This window comes from Stenella coeruleoalba, assembly GCF_951394435.1.
Source record: "Stenella coeruleoalba genome assembly, contig: scaffold_55, whole genome shotgun sequence".
NCBI lineage: Eukaryota > Metazoa > Chordata > Mammalia > Artiodactyla > Delphinidae > Stenella > Stenella coeruleoalba.
The window spans coordinates 1,437,797-1,455,325 of record NW_027646028.1 but is presented as its reverse complement, the minus strand read 5'-3'; the positions used below and the strand labels follow the sequence as shown (position 1 = coordinate 1,455,325).

At 43.8% G+C, this 17,529-nt stretch overlaps 1 long non-coding RNA gene across 1 annotated transcript in view; it reads right to left on the bottom strand.

Annotated features, from left to right (window-relative positions):
• LOC307181379 overlaps window positions 1-17,529 on the bottom strand; it is a 648,342-nt gene that overhangs the window by 558,444 nt on the left and 72,369 nt on the right. The gene's annotated exons all lie outside the window — the stretch shown is intronic.

Sequence of the window (17,529 nt, the reverse complement as noted above, 5' to 3'; positions counted from 1 at the left end):
GCACAGATAAAGTTCCTTAAGCCAAATATGGAATAGACAAGAGCTACTCCTTGCTCAACGAAATGGACTCAACACCGCATATTAAATGCCTAAGAATGTACCTGACTAGTAAGTATCTTAAAACCTATGGATTGCAATGTCTCCGAAAGAGAATCAAGCATGTGTACAGGGGCATAAACGCAGCAGTGATAGGTTTGGAGATGTTCGGTGAGCAAATGAAGACCCTTTGAAGTCATATTGCATGGTACCCATTCCACGGGTTTCAACTACCCAGGTTTCAGGTATTCTTCCTTCAGCTAAAACATGCATGTGGAACCTAGAGTATGATCAACCATGTGATCGGGAGACGTGTTCAAATATGTCCCAGTTTTCGTACCCTGGTACTCGGGTGCAACATTCCAGACGCTTTACTAACACTCTCCCGACTTGGAGAGTCAGTCCCTTTAACCTCCTGTTTGGCCCAGTTTGCAATTTCTGCGGAAGATGAACAGGAATAGCGAGAACCAATGAGAGGCTAGCTGGAGGTGTCTGGACGGGCAAATTTAACTCTCATTTCCCACCAGGAAGAGGAATTAACCAAAGGCTCAGCGTGCCGTGCCGGGACCAGATTAGGGCCTGAAGCCATCCTGCGGTGTTGCGGCCAGCTCAAAAGAAAGCGAGTTGAAGAAAGGAGCTCAGGGGTACTGTAATTCACAAACCTGCAGAGTTATAAATGACAGCTATCGTCCAAAAATAGACTGAAGTAAGGCTGCCAAGAGGACTTGAAAGCGGGGCAGAATTGCAGGAAACCGATTTCAGGAGGTAGACTGGAATTGCATTGAAAGCATAGGAAAAGAGGCAGAACGTCCACAATGATGCACTTGGCCAAAAAGGGCGTATGCGTTTTTTCCTGAATATATTCAGGAAAAAACGCATACGCCCTTTTTGGCCAACCAAGCAAACTTGCAAAGGAAATCTGCACTACAATGAAGTCTCACTTCCCCCCGGTCAAAAGGGCCATCTGAAAAAAGTGTAAAATCCAGAAAGGCAGGACAGGCCATGGAGAACTGGGAGCCTTGTTATGCTGATGGGCGGGATGTAAATTGCCAATAGACACTCGGGAGAAGTGTATGGTCTTTCCTGAAACATCTAAAAAACAAAGCAACAGAGCCTAGGGCACTTCCACTTATGGTCCTATAGCTTAGGGAAATTAAAATCAAAAAGACACAGCCACCCCAAAGTTTGGGACGCCTCTGTTTACAAGAACCTCGTTTACCGTACAAGTTCAATATCACAGAAAGTGAAAAATGCATAAAGAACTTGTGGTACTTACGTACAATGCAGTATCACTCAGCAATGAAATCTATGTCATCAGGCCCGTAGCAGCATAATGAGTAGATTCAGGTACGATGATTCTAACTGAAATAAGTCACACAGAAAAAGAAACATCATAAGATATCACTAATACACGGAATGTAAACTTGGCTACACAGGAACTGCATTCCAAAACAGAACAGGGTCTCAAATTTAGAAAACCAACTTATGCTTGCTTAAGGGGAAATGTGAGTTGGGGTGCTGCATAAAACCAGAGATTGAAATGAGCACAGATAAAGTTCCTTAAGCCAAATATGGAATAGACAAGAGCTACTCCTTGCTCAACGAAATGGACTCAACACCGCATATTAAACGCCTAAGAATGTACCTGACTAGTAAGTATCTTAAAACCTATGGATTGCTATGTCTCCGAAAGAGAATCAAGCATGTGTACAGGGGCATAAACGCAGCAGTGATAGGATTGGAGATGTTCGGTGAGCAAATGAAGACCCTTTGAAGTCATATTGCATGGTACCCATTCCACGGGTTTCAACTACCCAAGTTTTAGGTATTCTTCCTTCAGCTAAAACATGCATGTGGAACCCAAGTATGATCAACCATGTGAACGGGAGACGTGTTCAAATATGTCTCAGTTTTCCTCCCCTGGTACTCGGGTGCAACATTCCAGACGCTTTACTAACACTCTCCCCACTAGGAAAGTCAGCGCCTTTAACCTCCTGTTTGGCCCAGTTTGCAATTTCTGCGGAAGATGAACAGGAATAGCGAGAACCAATGAGAGACTAGCTGGAGGTGTCTGGACGGGCAAATTTAACTCTCATTTCCCACCAGGAAGAGGAAATAACCAAAGGCTCAGCGTGCCGTGCCGGATCCAGATTAGGGCCTGAAGCCATCCTGCGGTGTTGCGGCCAGGTCACAAGAAAGCGAGTTGAAGAAAGGAGCTCAGGGACACTGTAATTCACAAACCTGCAGAGTTATAAATGACAGCTATCGTCCAAAAATAGACTGAAGTAAGTCTGCCAAGAGGACTTGAAAGCGGGGCAGAATTGCAGGAAACCGATTTCAGGAGGTAGACTGGAATTGCATTGAAAGCATAGGAAAAGAGGCAGAACGTCCACAATGATGCACTTGGCCAAAAAGGGCGTATGCGTTTTTTCCTGAATATATTCAGGATAAAACGCATACGCCCTTTTTGGCCAACCAAGCAAGCTTGCAAAGGAAATCTGCACTACAATGAAGTCTCACTTCTCCCCGGTCAAAAGGGCCATCTGAAAAAAGGGTAAAATCCAGAAAGGCAGGACAGGCCATGGAGAACTGGGAGCCTTGTTATGCTGAAGGGCGGGATGTAAATTGCCAACAACCACTCGGGAGAAGTGTATGGTGTTTCCTGAAACATCTAAAAAACAAAGCAACAGAACCTAGGGCACTTCCACTTATGGTCCTATAGCTTAGGGAAATTAAAATCAAAAAGACACAGCCACCCCAAAGTTTGGAACGGCTCTGTTTACAAGAACCTCGTTTACAGTACAAGTTCAACATCGCAGAAAGTGAAAAATGGGTAAAGAAGTTGTGGTATTTACTTACAAAACAATATCACTCAGCAATGAAATCTGTGTCATCAGGCCCTTAGCAGCACAATGAGTGGATTCAGGTATGATGATTCTAACTGAAATAAGTCACACAGAAAAAGAAACATCATAAGATATCAGTAATACACGGAATGTAAACTTGGCTACACAGGAACTGAATTACAGAACAGAACAGTGTCTCAAATTTAGAAAACCAACTTATGCTTGCTTAAGGGGAAAGGTGAGTTGGGGTGCTGCATAAAACCAGAGATTGAAATGAGCACAGATAAAGTTCCTTAAGCCAAATATGGAATAGACAAGAGCTACTCCTTGCTCAACGAAATGGACTCAACACCGCATATTAAACGCCTAAGAATGTACCTGACTAGTAAGTATCTTAAAACCTATGGATTGCTATGTCTCCGAAAGAGAATCAAGCATGTGTACAGGGGCATAAACGCAGCAGTGATAGGATTGGAGAGGTTCGTGAGCAAATGAAGACCCTTTGAAGTCATATTGCATGGTACCCATTCCACGGGTTTCAACTACCCAGGTTTTAGGTATTCTTCCTTCAGCTAAAACATGCATGTGGAACCTAGAGTATGATCAACCATGTGATCGGGAGACGTGTTCAAATATGTCCCAGTTTTCGTACCCTGGTACTCAGGTGCAACATTCCAGACGCTTTACTAACACTCTCCCCACTTGGAGAGTCAGCGCCTTTAACCTCCTGTTTGGCCCAGTTTGCAATTTCTGCGGAAGATGAACAGGAATAGCGAGAACCAATGAGAGACTAGCTGGAGGTGTCTGGACGGGCAAATTTAACTCTCATTTCCCACCAGGAAGAGGAAATAACCAAAGGCTCAGCGTGCCGTGCCGGATCCAGATTAGGGCCTGAAGCCATCCTGCGGTGTTGCGGCCAGCTCAAAAGAAAGCGAGTTGAAGAAAGGAGCTCAGGGGCACTGTAATTCACAAACCTGCAGAGTTATAAATGACAGCTATCGTCCAAAAATAGACTGAAGTAAGGCTGCCAAGAGGACTTGAAAGCGGGGCAGAATTGCAGGAAACCGATTTCAGGAGGTAGACTGGAATTGCATTGAAAGCATAGGAAAAGAGGCAGAACGTCCACAATGATGCACTTGGCCAAAAAGGGCGTATGCGTTTTTTCCTGAATATATTCAGGAAAAAACGCATACGCCCTTTTTGGCCAACCAAGCAAGCTTGCAAAGGAAATCTGCACTACAATGAAGTCTCACTTCCCCCCGGTCAAAAGGGCCATCTGAAAAAAGTGTAAAATCCAGAAAGGCAGGACAAGCCATGGAGAACTGGGAGCCTTGTTATGCTGAAGGGCGGGATGTAAATTGCCAACAACCACTCGGGAGAAGTGTATGGTGTTTCCTGAAACATCTAAAAAACAAAGCAACAGAACCTAGGGCACTTCCACTTATGGTCCTATAGCTTAGGGAAATTAAAATCAAAAAGACACAGCCACCCCAAAGTTTGGAACGGCTCTGTTTACAAGAACCTCGTTTACAGTACAAGTTCAACATCGCAGAAAGTGAAAAATGGGTAAAGAAGTTGTGGTATTTACTTACAAAGCAATATCACTCAGCAATGAAATCTGTGTCATCAGGCCCTTAGCAGCACAATGAGTGGATTCAGGTATGATGATTCTAACTGAAATAAGTCACACAGAAAAAGAAACATCATAAGATATCAGTAATACACGGAATGTAAACTTGGCTACACAGGAACTGAATTACAGAACAGAACAGTGTCTCAAATTTAGAAAACCAACTTATGCTTGCTTAAGGGGAAAGGTGAGTTGGGGTGCTGCATAAAACCAGAGATTGAAATGAGCACAGATAAAGTTCCTTAAGCCAAATATGGAATAGACAAGAGCTACTCCTTGCTCAACGAAATGGACTCAACACCCCATATTAAACGCCTAAGAATGTACCTGACTAGTAAGTATCTTAAAACCTATGGATTGCTATGTCTCCGAAAGAGAATCGAGCATGTGTACAGGGGCATAAACGCAGCAGTGATAGGATTGGAGATGTTCGGTGAGCAAATGAAGACCCTTTGAAGTCATATTGCATGGTACCCATTCCACGGGTTTCAACTACCCAGGTTTTAGGTATTCTTCCTTCAGCTAAAACATGCATGTGGAACCCAGAGTATGATCAACCATGTGATCGGGAGACGTGTTCAAATATGTCTCAGTTTTCGTACCCTGGTACTCGGGTGCAACATTCCAGATGCTTTACTAACACTCTCCCGACTTGGAGAGTCAGTCCCTTTAACCTCCTGTTTGGCCCAGTTTGCAATTTCTGTGGAAGATGAACAGGAATAGCGAGAACCAATGAGAGACTAGCTGGAGGTGTCTGGATTGGCAAATTTAACTCTCATTTCCCACCAGGAAGAGGAATTAACCAAAGGCTCAGCATGCCGGGCCGGAACCAGATTAGGGCCTGAAGCCATCCTGCGGTGTTGCGGCCAGCTCAAAAGAAAGCGAGTTGAAGAAAGGAGCTCAGGGGCACTGTAATTCACAAACCTGCAGAGTTATAAATGACAGCTATCATCCAAAAATAGACTGAAGTAAGGCTGCCAAGAGGACTTGAAAGCGGGGCAGAATTGCAGGAAACCGATTTCAGGAGGTAGACTGGAATTGCATTGAAAGCATAGGAAAAGAGGCAGAACGTCCACAATGATGCACTTGGCCAAAAAGGGCGTATGCGTTTTTTCCTGAATATATTCAGGAAAAAACGCATACGCCCTTTTTGGCCAACCAAGCAAGCTTGCAAAGGAAATCTGCACTACAATGAAGTCTCACTTCCCCCCGGTCAAAAGGGCCATCTGAAAAAAGGGTAAAATCCAGAAAGGCAGGACAGGCCATGGAGAACTGGGAGCCTTGTTATGCTGAAGGGCGGGATGTAAATTGCCAACAACCACTCGGGAGAAGTGTATGGTGTTTCCTGAAACATCTAAAAAACAAAGCAACAGAACCTAGGGCACTTCCACTTATGGTCCTATAGCTTAGGGAAATTAAAATCAAAAAGACACAGCCACCCCAAAGTTTGGAACGGCTCTGTTTACAAGAACCTCGTTTACAGTACAAGTTCAACATCGCAGAAAGTGAAAAATGGGTAAAGAAGTTGTGGTATTTACTTACAAAACAATATCACTCAGCAATGAAATCTGTGTCATCAGGCCCTTAGCAGCACAATGAGTAGATTCAGGTACGATGATTCTAACTGAAATAAGTCACACAGAAAAAGAAACATCATAAGATATCAGTAATACACGGAATGTAAACTTGGCTACACAGGAACTGCATTCCAAAACAGAACAGGGTCTCAAATTTAGAAAACCAACTTATGCTTGCTTAAGGGGAAAGGTGAGTTGGGGTGCTGCATAAAACCAGAGATTGAAATGAGCACAGATAAAGTTCCTTAAGCCAAATATGGAATAGACAAGAGCTACTCCTTGCTCAACGAAATGGACTCAACACCGCATATTAAACGCCTAAGAATGTACCTGACTAGTAAGTATCTTAAAACCTATGGATTGCTATGTCTCCGAAAGAGAATCAAGCATGTGTACAGGGGCATAAACGCAGCAGTGATAGGATTGGAGAGGTTCGTGAGCAAATGAAGACCCTTTGAAGTCATATTGCATGGTACCCATTCCACGGGTTTCAACTACCCAGGTTTTAGGTATTCTTCCTTCAGCTAAAACATTCATGTGGAACCCAGAGTATGATCAACCATGTGATCGGGAGACGTGTTCAAATATGTCCCAGTTTTCGTACCCTGGTACTCAGGTGCAACATTCCAGACGCTTTACTAACACTCTCCCCACTTGGAGAGTCAGTGCCTTTAACCTCCTGTTTGGCCCAGTTTGCAATTTCTGCCGAAGATGAACAGGAATAGCGAGAACCAATGAGAGACTAGCTGGAGGTGTCTGGACGGGCAAATTTAACTCTCATTTCCCACCAGGAAGAGGAAATAACCAAAGGCTCAGCGTGCCGTGCCGGATCCAGATTAGGGCCTGAAGCCATCCTGCGGTGTTGCGGCCAGCTCAAAAGAAAGCGAGTTGAAGAAAGGAGCTCAGGGGCACTGTAATTCACAAACCTGCAGAGTTATAAATGACAGCTATCGTCCAAAAATAGACTGAAGTAAGGCTGCCAAGAGGACTTGAAAGCGGGGCAGAATTGCAGGAAACCGATTTCAGGAGGTAGACTGGAATTGCATTGAAAGCATAGGAAAAGAGGCAGAACGTCCACAATGATGCACTTGGCCAAAAAGGGCGTATGCGTTTTTTCCTGAATATATTCAGGAAAAAACGCATACGCTCTTTTTGGCCAACCAAGCAAGCTTGCAAAGGAAATCTGCACTACAATGAAGTCTCACTTCCCCCCGGTCAAAAGGGCCATCTGAAAAAAGTGTAAAATCCAGAAAGGCAGGACAAGCCATGGAGAACTGGGAGCCTTGTTATGCTGAAGGGCGGGATGTAAATTGCCAACAACCACTCGGGAGAAGTGTATGGTGTTTCCTGAAACATCTAAAAAACAAAGCAACAGAACCTAGGGCACTTCCACTTATGGTCCTATAGCTTAGGGAAATTAAAATCAAAAAGACACAGCCACCCCAAAGTTTGGAACGGCTCTGTTTACAAGAACCTCGTTTACAGTACAAGTTCAACATCGCAGAAAGTGAAAAATGGGTAAAGAAGTTGTGGTATTTACTTACAAAGCAATATCACTCAGCAATGAAATCTGTGTCATCAGGCCCTTAGCAGCACAATGAGTGGATTCAGGTATGATGATTCTAACTGAAATAAGTCACACAGAAAAAGAAACATCATAAGATATCAGTAATACACGGAATGTAAACTTGGCTACACAGGAACTGAATTACAGAACAGAACAGTGTCTCAAATTTAGAAAACCAACTTATGCTTGCTTAAGGGGAAAGGTGAGTTGGGGTGCTGCATAAAACCAGAGATTGAAATGAGCACAGTTAAAGTTCCTTAAGCCAAATATGGAATAGACAAGAGCTACTCCTTGCTCAACGAAATGGACTCAACACCCCATATTAAACGCCTAAGAATGTACCTGACTAGTAAGTATCTTAAAACCTATGGATTGCTATGTCTCCGAAAGAGAATCGAGCATGTGTACAGGGGCATAAACGCAGCAGTGATAGGATTGGAGATGTTCGGTGAGCAAATGAAGACCCTTTGAAGTCATATTGCATGGTACCCATTCCACGGGTTTCAACTACCCAGGTTTTAGGTATTCTTCCTTCAGCTAAAACATGCATGTGGAACCCAGAGTATGATCAACCATGTGATCGGGAGACGTGTTCAAATATGTCTCAGTTTTCGTACCCTGGTACTCGGGTGCAACATTCCAGATGCTTTACTAACACTCTCCCGACTTGGAGAGTCAGTCCCTTTAACCTCCTGTTTGGCCCAGTTTGCAATTTCTGTGGAAGATGAACAGGAATAGCGAGAACCAATGAGAGACTAGCTGGAGGTGTCTGGATTGGCAAATTTAACTCTCATTTCCCACCAGGAAGAGGAATTAACCAAAGGCTCAGCATGCCGGGCCGGAACCAGATTAGGGCCTGAAGCCATCCTGCGGTGTTGCGGCCAGCTCAAAAGAAAGCGAGTTGAAGAAAGGAGCTCAGGGGCACTGTAATTCACAAACCTGCAGAGTTATAAATGACAGCTATCATCCAAAAATAGACTGAAGTAAGGCTGCCAAGAGGACTTGAAAGCGGGGCAGAATTGCAGGAAACCGATTTCAGGAGGTAGACTGGAATTGCATTGAAAGCATAGGAAAAGAGGCAGAACGTCCACAATGATGCACTTGGCCAAAAAGGGCGTATGCGTTTTTTCCTGAATATATTCAGGAAAAAACGCATACGCCCTTTTTGGCCAACCAAGCAACCTTGCAAAGGAAATCTGCACTACAATGAAGTCTCACTTCCCCCCGGTCAAAAGGGCCATCTGAAAAAAGGGTAAAATCCAGAAAGGCAGGACAGGCCATGGAGAACTGGGAGCCTTGTTATGCTGAAGGGCGGGATGTAAATTGCCAACAACCACTCGGGAGAAGTGTATGGTGTTTCCTGAAACATCTAAAAAACAAAGCAACAGAACCTAGGGCACTTCCACTTATGGTCCTATAGCTTAGGGAAATTAAAATCAAAAAGACACAGCCACCCCAAAGTTTGGAACGGCTCTGTTTACAAGAACCTCGTTTACAGTACAAGTTCAACATCGCAGAAAGTGAAAAATGGGTAAAGAAGTTGTGGTATTTACTTACAAAACAATATCACTCAGCAATGAAATCTGTGTCATCAGGCCCTTAGCAGCACAATGAGTAGATTCAGGTACGATGATTCTAACTGAAATAAGTCACACAGAAAAAGAAACATCATAAGATATCAGTAATACACGGAATGTAAACTTGGCTACACAGGAACTGCATTCCAAAACAGAACAGGGTCTCAAATTTAGAAAACCAACTTATGCTTGCTTAAGGGGAAAGGTGAGTTGGGGTGCTGCATAAAACCAGAGATTGAAATGAGCACAGATAAAGTTCCTTAAGCCAAATATGGAATAGACAAGAGCTACTCCTTGCTCAACGAAATGGACTCAACACCGCATATTAAACGCCTAAGAATGTACCTGACTAGTAAGTATCTTAAAACCTATGGATTGCTATGTCTCCGAAAGAGAATCAAGCATGTGTACAGGGGCATAAACGCAGCAGTGATAGGATTGGAGAGGTTCGTGAGCAAATGAAGACCCTTTGAAGTCATATTGCATGGTACCCATTCCACGGGTTTCAACTACCCAGGTTTTAGGTATTCTTCCTTCAGCTAAAACATTCATGTGGAACCCAGAGTATGATCAACCATGTGATCGGGAGACGTGTTCAAATATGTCCCAGTTTTCGTACCCTGGTACTCAGGTGCAACATTCCAGACGCTTTACTAACACTCTCCCCACTTGGAGAGTCAGTGCCTTTAACCTCCTGTTTGGCCCAGTTTGCAATTTCTGCCGAAGATGAACAGGAATAGCGAGAACCAATGAGAGACTAGCTGGAGGTGTCTGGACGGGCAAATTTAACTCTCATTTCCCACCAGGAAGAGGAAATAACCAAAGGCTCAGCGTGCCGTGCCGGATCCAGATTAGGGCCTGAAGCCATCCTGCGGTGTTGCGGCCAGCTCAAAAGAAAGCGAGTTGAAGAAAGGAGCTCAGGGGCACTGTAATTCACAAACCTGCAGAGTTATAAATGACAGCTATCGTCCAAAAATAGACTGAAGTAAGGCTGCCAAGAGGACTTGAAAGCGGGGCAGAATTGCAGGAAACCGATTTCAGGAGGTAGACTGGAATTGCATTGAAAGCATAGGAAAAGAGGCAGAACGTCCACAATGATGCACTTGGCCAAAAAGGGCGTATGCGTTTTTTCCTGAATATATTCAGGAAAAAACGCATACGCCCTTTTTGGCCAACCAAGCAAGCTTGCAAAGGAAATCTGCACTACAATGAAGTCTCACTTCCCCCCGGTCAAAAGGGCCATCTGAAAAAAGTGTAAAATCCAGAAAGGCAGGACAAGCCATGGAGAACTGGGAGCCTTGTTATGCTGAAGGGCGGGATGTAAATTGCCAACAACCACTCGGGAGAAGTGTATGGTGTTTCCTGAAACATCTAAAAAACAAAGCAACAGAACCTAGGGCACTTCCACTTATGGTCCTATAGCTTAGGGAAATTAAAATCAAAAAGACACAGCCACCCCAAAGTTTGGAACGGCTCTGTTTACAAGAACCTCGTTTACAGTACAAGTTCAACATCGCAGAAAGTGAAAAATGGGTAAAGAAGTTGTGGTATTTACTTACAAAGCAATATCACTCAGCAATGAAATCTGTGTCATCAGGCCCTTAGCAGCACAATGAGTGGATTCAGGTATGATGATTCTAACTGAAATAAGTCACACAGAAAAAGAAACATCATAAGATATCAGTAATACACGGAATGTAAACTTGGCTACACAGGAACTGAATTACAGAACAGAACAGTGTCTCAAATTTAGAAAACCAACTTATGCTTGCTTAAGGGGAAAGGTGAGTTGGGGTGCTGCATAAAACCAGAGATTGAAATGAGCACAGTTAAAGTTCCTTAAGCCAAATATGGAATAGACAAGAGCTACTCCTTGCTCAACGAAATGGACTCAACACCCCATATTAAACGCCTAAGAATGTACCTGACTAGTAAGTATCTTAAAACCTATGGATTGCTATGTCTCCGAAAGAGAATCGAGCATGTGTACAGGGGCATAAACGCAGCAGTGATAGGATTGGAGATGTTCGGTGAGCAAATGAAGACCCTTTGAAGTCATATTGCATGGTACCCATTCCACGGGTTTCAACTACCCAGGTTTTAGGTATTCTTCCTTCAGCTAAAACATGCATGTGGAACCCAGAGTATGATCAACCATGTGATCGGGAGACGTGTTCAAATATGTCTCAGTTTTCGTACCCTGGTACTCGGGTGCAACATTCCAGATGCTTTACTAACACTCTCCCGACTTGGAGAGTCAGTCCCTTTAACCTCCTGTTTGGCCCAGTTTGCAATTTCTGTGGAAGATGAACAGGAATAGCGAGAACCAATGAGAGACTAGCTGGAGGTGTCTGGATTGGCAAATTTAACTCTCATTTCCCACCAGGAAGAGGAATTAACCAAAGGCTCAGCATGCCGGGCCGGAACCAGATTAGGGCCTGAAGCCATCCTGCGGTGTTGCGGCCAGCTCAAAAGAAAGCGAGTTGAAGAAAGGAGCTCAGGGGCACTGTAATTCACAAACCTGCAGAGTTATAAATGACAGCTATCATCCAAAAATAGACTGAAGTAAGGCTGCCAAGAGGACTTGAAAGCGGGGCAGAATTGCAGGAAACCGATTTCAGGAGGTAGACTGGAATTGCATTGAAAGCATTGGAAAAGAGGCAGAACCTCCACAATGATGCACTTGGCCAAAAAGGGCGAATGCGTTTTTTCCTGAATATATTCAGGAAAAAACGCATACGCACTTTTTGGCCAACCAAGCAACCTTGCAAAGGAAATCTGCACTACAATGAAGTCTCACTTCCCCCTGGTCAAAAGGGCCATCTGAAAAAAGGGTAAAATCCAGAAAGGCAGGACAGGCCATGGAGAACTGGGAGCCTTGTTATGCTGAAGGGCGGGATGTAAATTGCCAACAACCACTCGGGAGAAGTGTATGGTGTTTCCTGAAACATCTAAAAAACAAAGCAACAGAACCTAGGGCACTTCCACTTATGGTCCTATAGCTTAGGGAAATTAAAATCAAAAAGACACAGCCACCCCAAAGTTTGGAACGGCTCTGTTTACAAGAACCTCGTTTACAGTACAAGTTCAACATCGCAGAAAGTGAAAAATGGGTAAAGAAGTTGTGGTATTTACTTACAAAACAATATCACTCAGCAATGAAATCTGTGTCATCAGGCCCTTAGCAGCACAATGAGTAGATTCAGGTACGATGATTCTAACTGAAATAAGTCACACAGAAAAAGAAACATCATAAGATATCACTAATACACGGAATGTAAACTTGGCTACACAGGAACTGCATTCCAAAACAGAACAGGGTCTCAAATTTAGAAAACCAACTTATGCTTGCTTAAGGGGAAAGGTGAGTTGGGGTGCTGCATAAAACCAGAGATTGAAATGAGCACAGATAAAGTTCCTTAAGCCAAATATGGAATAGACAAGAGCTACTCCTTGCTCAATGAAATGGACTAAACACCGCATATTAAACGCCTAAGAATGTACCTGACTAGTAAGTATCTTAAAACCTATGGATTGCTATGTCTCCGAAAGAGAATCAAGCATGTGTACAGGGGCATAAACGCAGCAGTGATAGGATTGGAGAGGTTCGGTGAGCAAATGAAGACCCTTTGAAGTCATATTGCATGGTACCCATTCCACGGGTTTCAACTACCCAGGTTTTAGGTATTCTTCCTTCAGCTAAAACATGCATGTGGAACCCAAGTATGATCAACCATGTGAACGGGAGACGTGTTCAAATATGTCTCAGTTTTCCTCCCCTGGTACTCGGGTGCAACATTCCAGACGCTTTACTAACACTCTCCCGACTTGGAGAGTCAGCGCCTTTAACCTCCTGTTTGGCCCAGTTTGCAATTTCTGCGGAAGATGAACAGGAATAGCGAGAACCAATGAGAGACTAGCTGGAGGTGTCTGGACGGGCAAATTTAACTCTCATTTCCCACCAGGAAGAGGAAATAACCAAAGGCTCAGCGTGCCGTGCCGGATCCAGATTAGGGCCTGAAGCCATCCTGCGGTGTTGCGGCCAGGTCACAAGAAAGCGAGTTGAAGAAAGGAGCTCAGGGGCACTGTAATTCACAAACCTGCAGAGTTATAAATGACAGCTATCGTCCAAAAATAGACTGAAGTAAGGCTGCCAAGAGGACTTGAAAGCGGGGCAGAATTGCAGGAAACCGATTTCAGGAGGTAGACTGGAATTGCATTGAAAGCATAGGAAAAGAGGCAGAAGGTCCACAATGATGCACTTGGCCAAAAAGGGCGTATGCGTTTTTTCCTGAATATATTCAGGAAAAAACGCATACGCCCTTTTTGGCCAACCAAGCAAGCTTGCAAAGGAAATCTGCACTACAATGAAGTCTCACTTCCCCCCGGTCAAAAGGGCCATCTGAAAAAAGTGTAAAATCCAGAAAGGCAGGACAAGCCATGGAGAACTGGGAGCCTTGTTATGCTGAAGGGCGGGATGTAAATTGCCAACAACCACTCGGGAGAAGTGTATGGTGTTTCCTGAAACATCTAAAAAACAAAGCAACAGAACCTAGGGCACTTCCACTTATGGTCCTATAGCTTAGGGAAATTAAAATCAAAAAGACACAGCCACCCCAAAGTTTGGAACGGCTCTGTTTACAAGAACCTCATTTACAGTACAAGTTCAACATCGCAGAAAGTGAAAAATGGGTAAAGAAGTTGTGGTATTTACTTACAAAGCAATATCACTCAGCAATGAAATCTGTGTCATCAGGCCCTTAGCAGCACAATGAGTGGATTCAGGTATGATGATTCTAACTGAAATAAGTCACACAGAAAAAGAAACATCATAAGATATCAGTAATACACGGAATGTAAACTTGGCTACACAGGAACTGAATTACAGAACAGAACAGGGTCTCAAATTTAGAAAACCAACTTATGCTTGCTTAAGGGGAAAGGTGAGTTGGGGTGCTGCATAAAACCAGAGATTGAAATGAGCACAGATAAAGTTCCTTAAGCCAAATATGGAATAGACAAGAGCTACTCCTTGCTCAACGAAATGGACTCAACACCCCATATTAAACGCCTAAGAATGTACCTGACTAGTAAGTATCTTAAAACCTATGGATTGCTATGTCTCCGAAAGAGAATCGAGCATGTGTACAGGGGCATAAACGCAGCAGTGATAGGATTGGAGAGGTTCGGTGAGCAAATGAAGACCCTTTGAAGTCATATTGCATGGTACCCATTCCACGGGTTTCAACTACCCAGGTTTTAGGTATTCTTCCTTCAGCTAAAACATGCATGTGGAACCCAGAGTATGATCAACCATGTGATCGGGAGACGTGTTCAAATATGTCTCAGTTTTCGTACCCTGGTACTCGGGTGCAACATTCCAGACGCTTTACTAACACTCTCCCGACTTGGAGAGTCAGTCTCTTTAACCTCCTGTTTGGCCCAGTTTGCAATTTCTGTGGAAGATGAACAGGAATAGCGAGAACCAATGAGAGACTAGCTGGAGGTGTCTGGATTGGCAAATTTAACTCTCATTTCCCACCAGGAAGAGGAATTAACCAAAGGCTCAGCGTGCCGTGCCGGAACCAGATTAGGGCCTGAAGCCATCCTGCGGTGTTGCAGCCAGCTCAAAAGAAAGCGAGTTGAAGAAAGGAGCTCAGGGGCACTGTAATTCACAAACCTGCAGAGTTATAAATGACAGCTATCGTCCAAAAATAGACTGAAGTAAGGCTGCCAAGAGGACTTGAAAGCGGGGCAGAATTGCAGGAAACCGATTTCAGGAGGTAGACTGGAATTGCATTGAAAGCATAGGAAAAGAGGCAGAACGTCCACAATGATGCACTTGGCCAAAAAGGGCGTATGCGTTTTTTCCTGAATATATTCAGGAAAAAACGCATACGCCCTTTTTGGCCAACCAAGCAAGCTTGCAAAGGAAATCTGCACTACAATGAAGTCTCACTTCCCCCCGGTCAAAAGGGCCATCTGAAAAAAGGGTAAAATCCAGAAAGGCAGGACAGGCCATGGAGAACTGGGAGCCTTGTTATGCTGAAGGGCGGGATGTAAATTGCCAACAACCACTCGGGAGAAGTGTATGGTGTTTCCTGAAACATCTAAAAAACAAAGCAACAGAACCTAGGGCACTTCCACTTATGGTCCTATAGCTTAGGGAAATTAAAATCAAAAAGACACAGCCACCCCAAAGTTTGGAACGGCTCTGTTTACAAGAACCTCGTTTACAGTACAAGTTCAACATCGCAGAAAGTGAAAAATGGGTAAAGAAGTTGTGGTATTTACTTACAAAACAATATCACTCAGCAATGAAATCTGTGTCATCAGGCCCTTAGCAGCACAATGAGTGGATTCAGGTATGATGATTCTAACTGAAATAAGTCACACAGAAAAAGAAACATCATAAGATATCAGTAATACACGGAATGTAAACTTGGCTACACAGGAACTGAATTACAGAACAGAACAGTGTCTCAAATTTAGAAAACCAACTTATGCTTGCTTAAGGGGAAAGGTGAGTTGGGGTGCTGCGTAAAACCAGAGATTGAAATGAGCACAGATAAAGTTCCTTAAGCCAAATATGGAATAGACAAGAGCTACTCCTTGCTCAACGAAATGGACTCAACACCGCATATTAAACGCCTAAGAATGTACCTGACTAGTAAGTATCTTAAAACCTATGGATTGCTATGTCTCCGAAAGAGAATCAAGCATGTGTACAGGGGCATAAACGCAGCAGTGATAGGATTGGAGATGTTCGGTGAGCAAATGAAGACCCTTTGAAGTCATATTGCATGGTACCCATTCCACGGGTTTCAACTACCCAGGTTTTAGGTATTCTTCCTTCAGCTAAAACATGCATGTGGAACCCAAGTATGATCAACCATGTGAACGGGAGACGTGTTCAAATATGTCTCAGTTTTCCTCCCCTGGTACTCGGGTGCAACATTCCAGACGCTTTACTAACACTCTCCCCACTTGGAGAGTCAGCGCCTTTAACCTCCTGTTTGGCCCAGTTTGCAATTTCTGCGGAAGATGAACAGGAATAGCGAGAACCAATGAGAGACTAGCTGGAGGTGTCTGGACGGGCAAATTTAACTCTCATTTCCCACCAGGAAGAGGAAATAACCAAAGGCTCAGCGTGCCGTGCCGGATCCAGATTAGGGCCTGAAGCCATCCTGCGGTGTTGCGGCCAGGTCACAAGAAAGCGAGTTGAAGAAAGGAGCTCAGGGGCACTGTAATTCACAAACCTGCAGAGTTATAAATGACAGCTATCGTCCAAAAATAGACTGAAGTAAGGCTGCCAAGAGGACTTGAAAGCGGGGCAGAATTGCAGGAAACCGATTTCAGGAGGTAGACTGGAATTGCATTGAAAGCATAGGAAAAGAGGCAGAAGGTCCACAATGATGCACTTGGCCAAAAAGGGCGTATGCGTTTTTTCCTGAATATATTCAGGAAAAAACGCATACGCCCTTTTTGGCCAACCAAGCAAGCTTGCAAAGGAAATCTGCACTACAATGAAGTCTCACTTCCCCCCGGTCAAAAGGGCCATCTGAAAAAAGTGTAAAATCCAGAAAGGCAGGACAAGCCATGGAGAACTGGGAGCCTTGTTATGCTGAAGGGCGGGATGTAAATTGCCAACAACCACTCGGGAGAAGTGTATGGTGTTTCCTGAAACATCTAAAAGACAAAGCAACAGAACCTAGGGCACTTCCACTTATGGTCCTATAGCTTAGGGAAATTAAAATCAAAAAGACACAGCCACCCCAAAGTTTGGAACGGCTCTGTTTACAAGAACCTCATTTACAGTACAAGTTCAACATCGCAGAAAGTGAAAAATGGGTAAAGAAGTTGTGGTATTTACTTACAAAGCAATATCACTCAGCAATGAAATCTGTGTCATCAGGCCCTTAGCAGCACAATGAGTGGATTCAGGTATGATGATTCTAACTGAAATAAGTCACACAGAAAAAGAAACATCATAAGATATCAGTAATACACGGAATGTAAACTTGGCTACACAGGAACTGAATTACAGAACAGAACAGTGTCTCAAATTTAGAAAACCAACTTATGCTTGCTTAAGGGGAAAGGTGAGTTGGGGTGCTGCATAAAACCAGAGATTGAAATGAGCACAGATAAAGTTCCTTAAGCCAAATATGGAATAGACAAGAGCTACTCCTTGCTCAACGAAATGGACTCAACACCCCATATTAAACGCCTAAGAATGTACCTGACTAGTAAGTATCTTAAAACCTATGGATTGCTATGTCTCCGAAAGAGAATC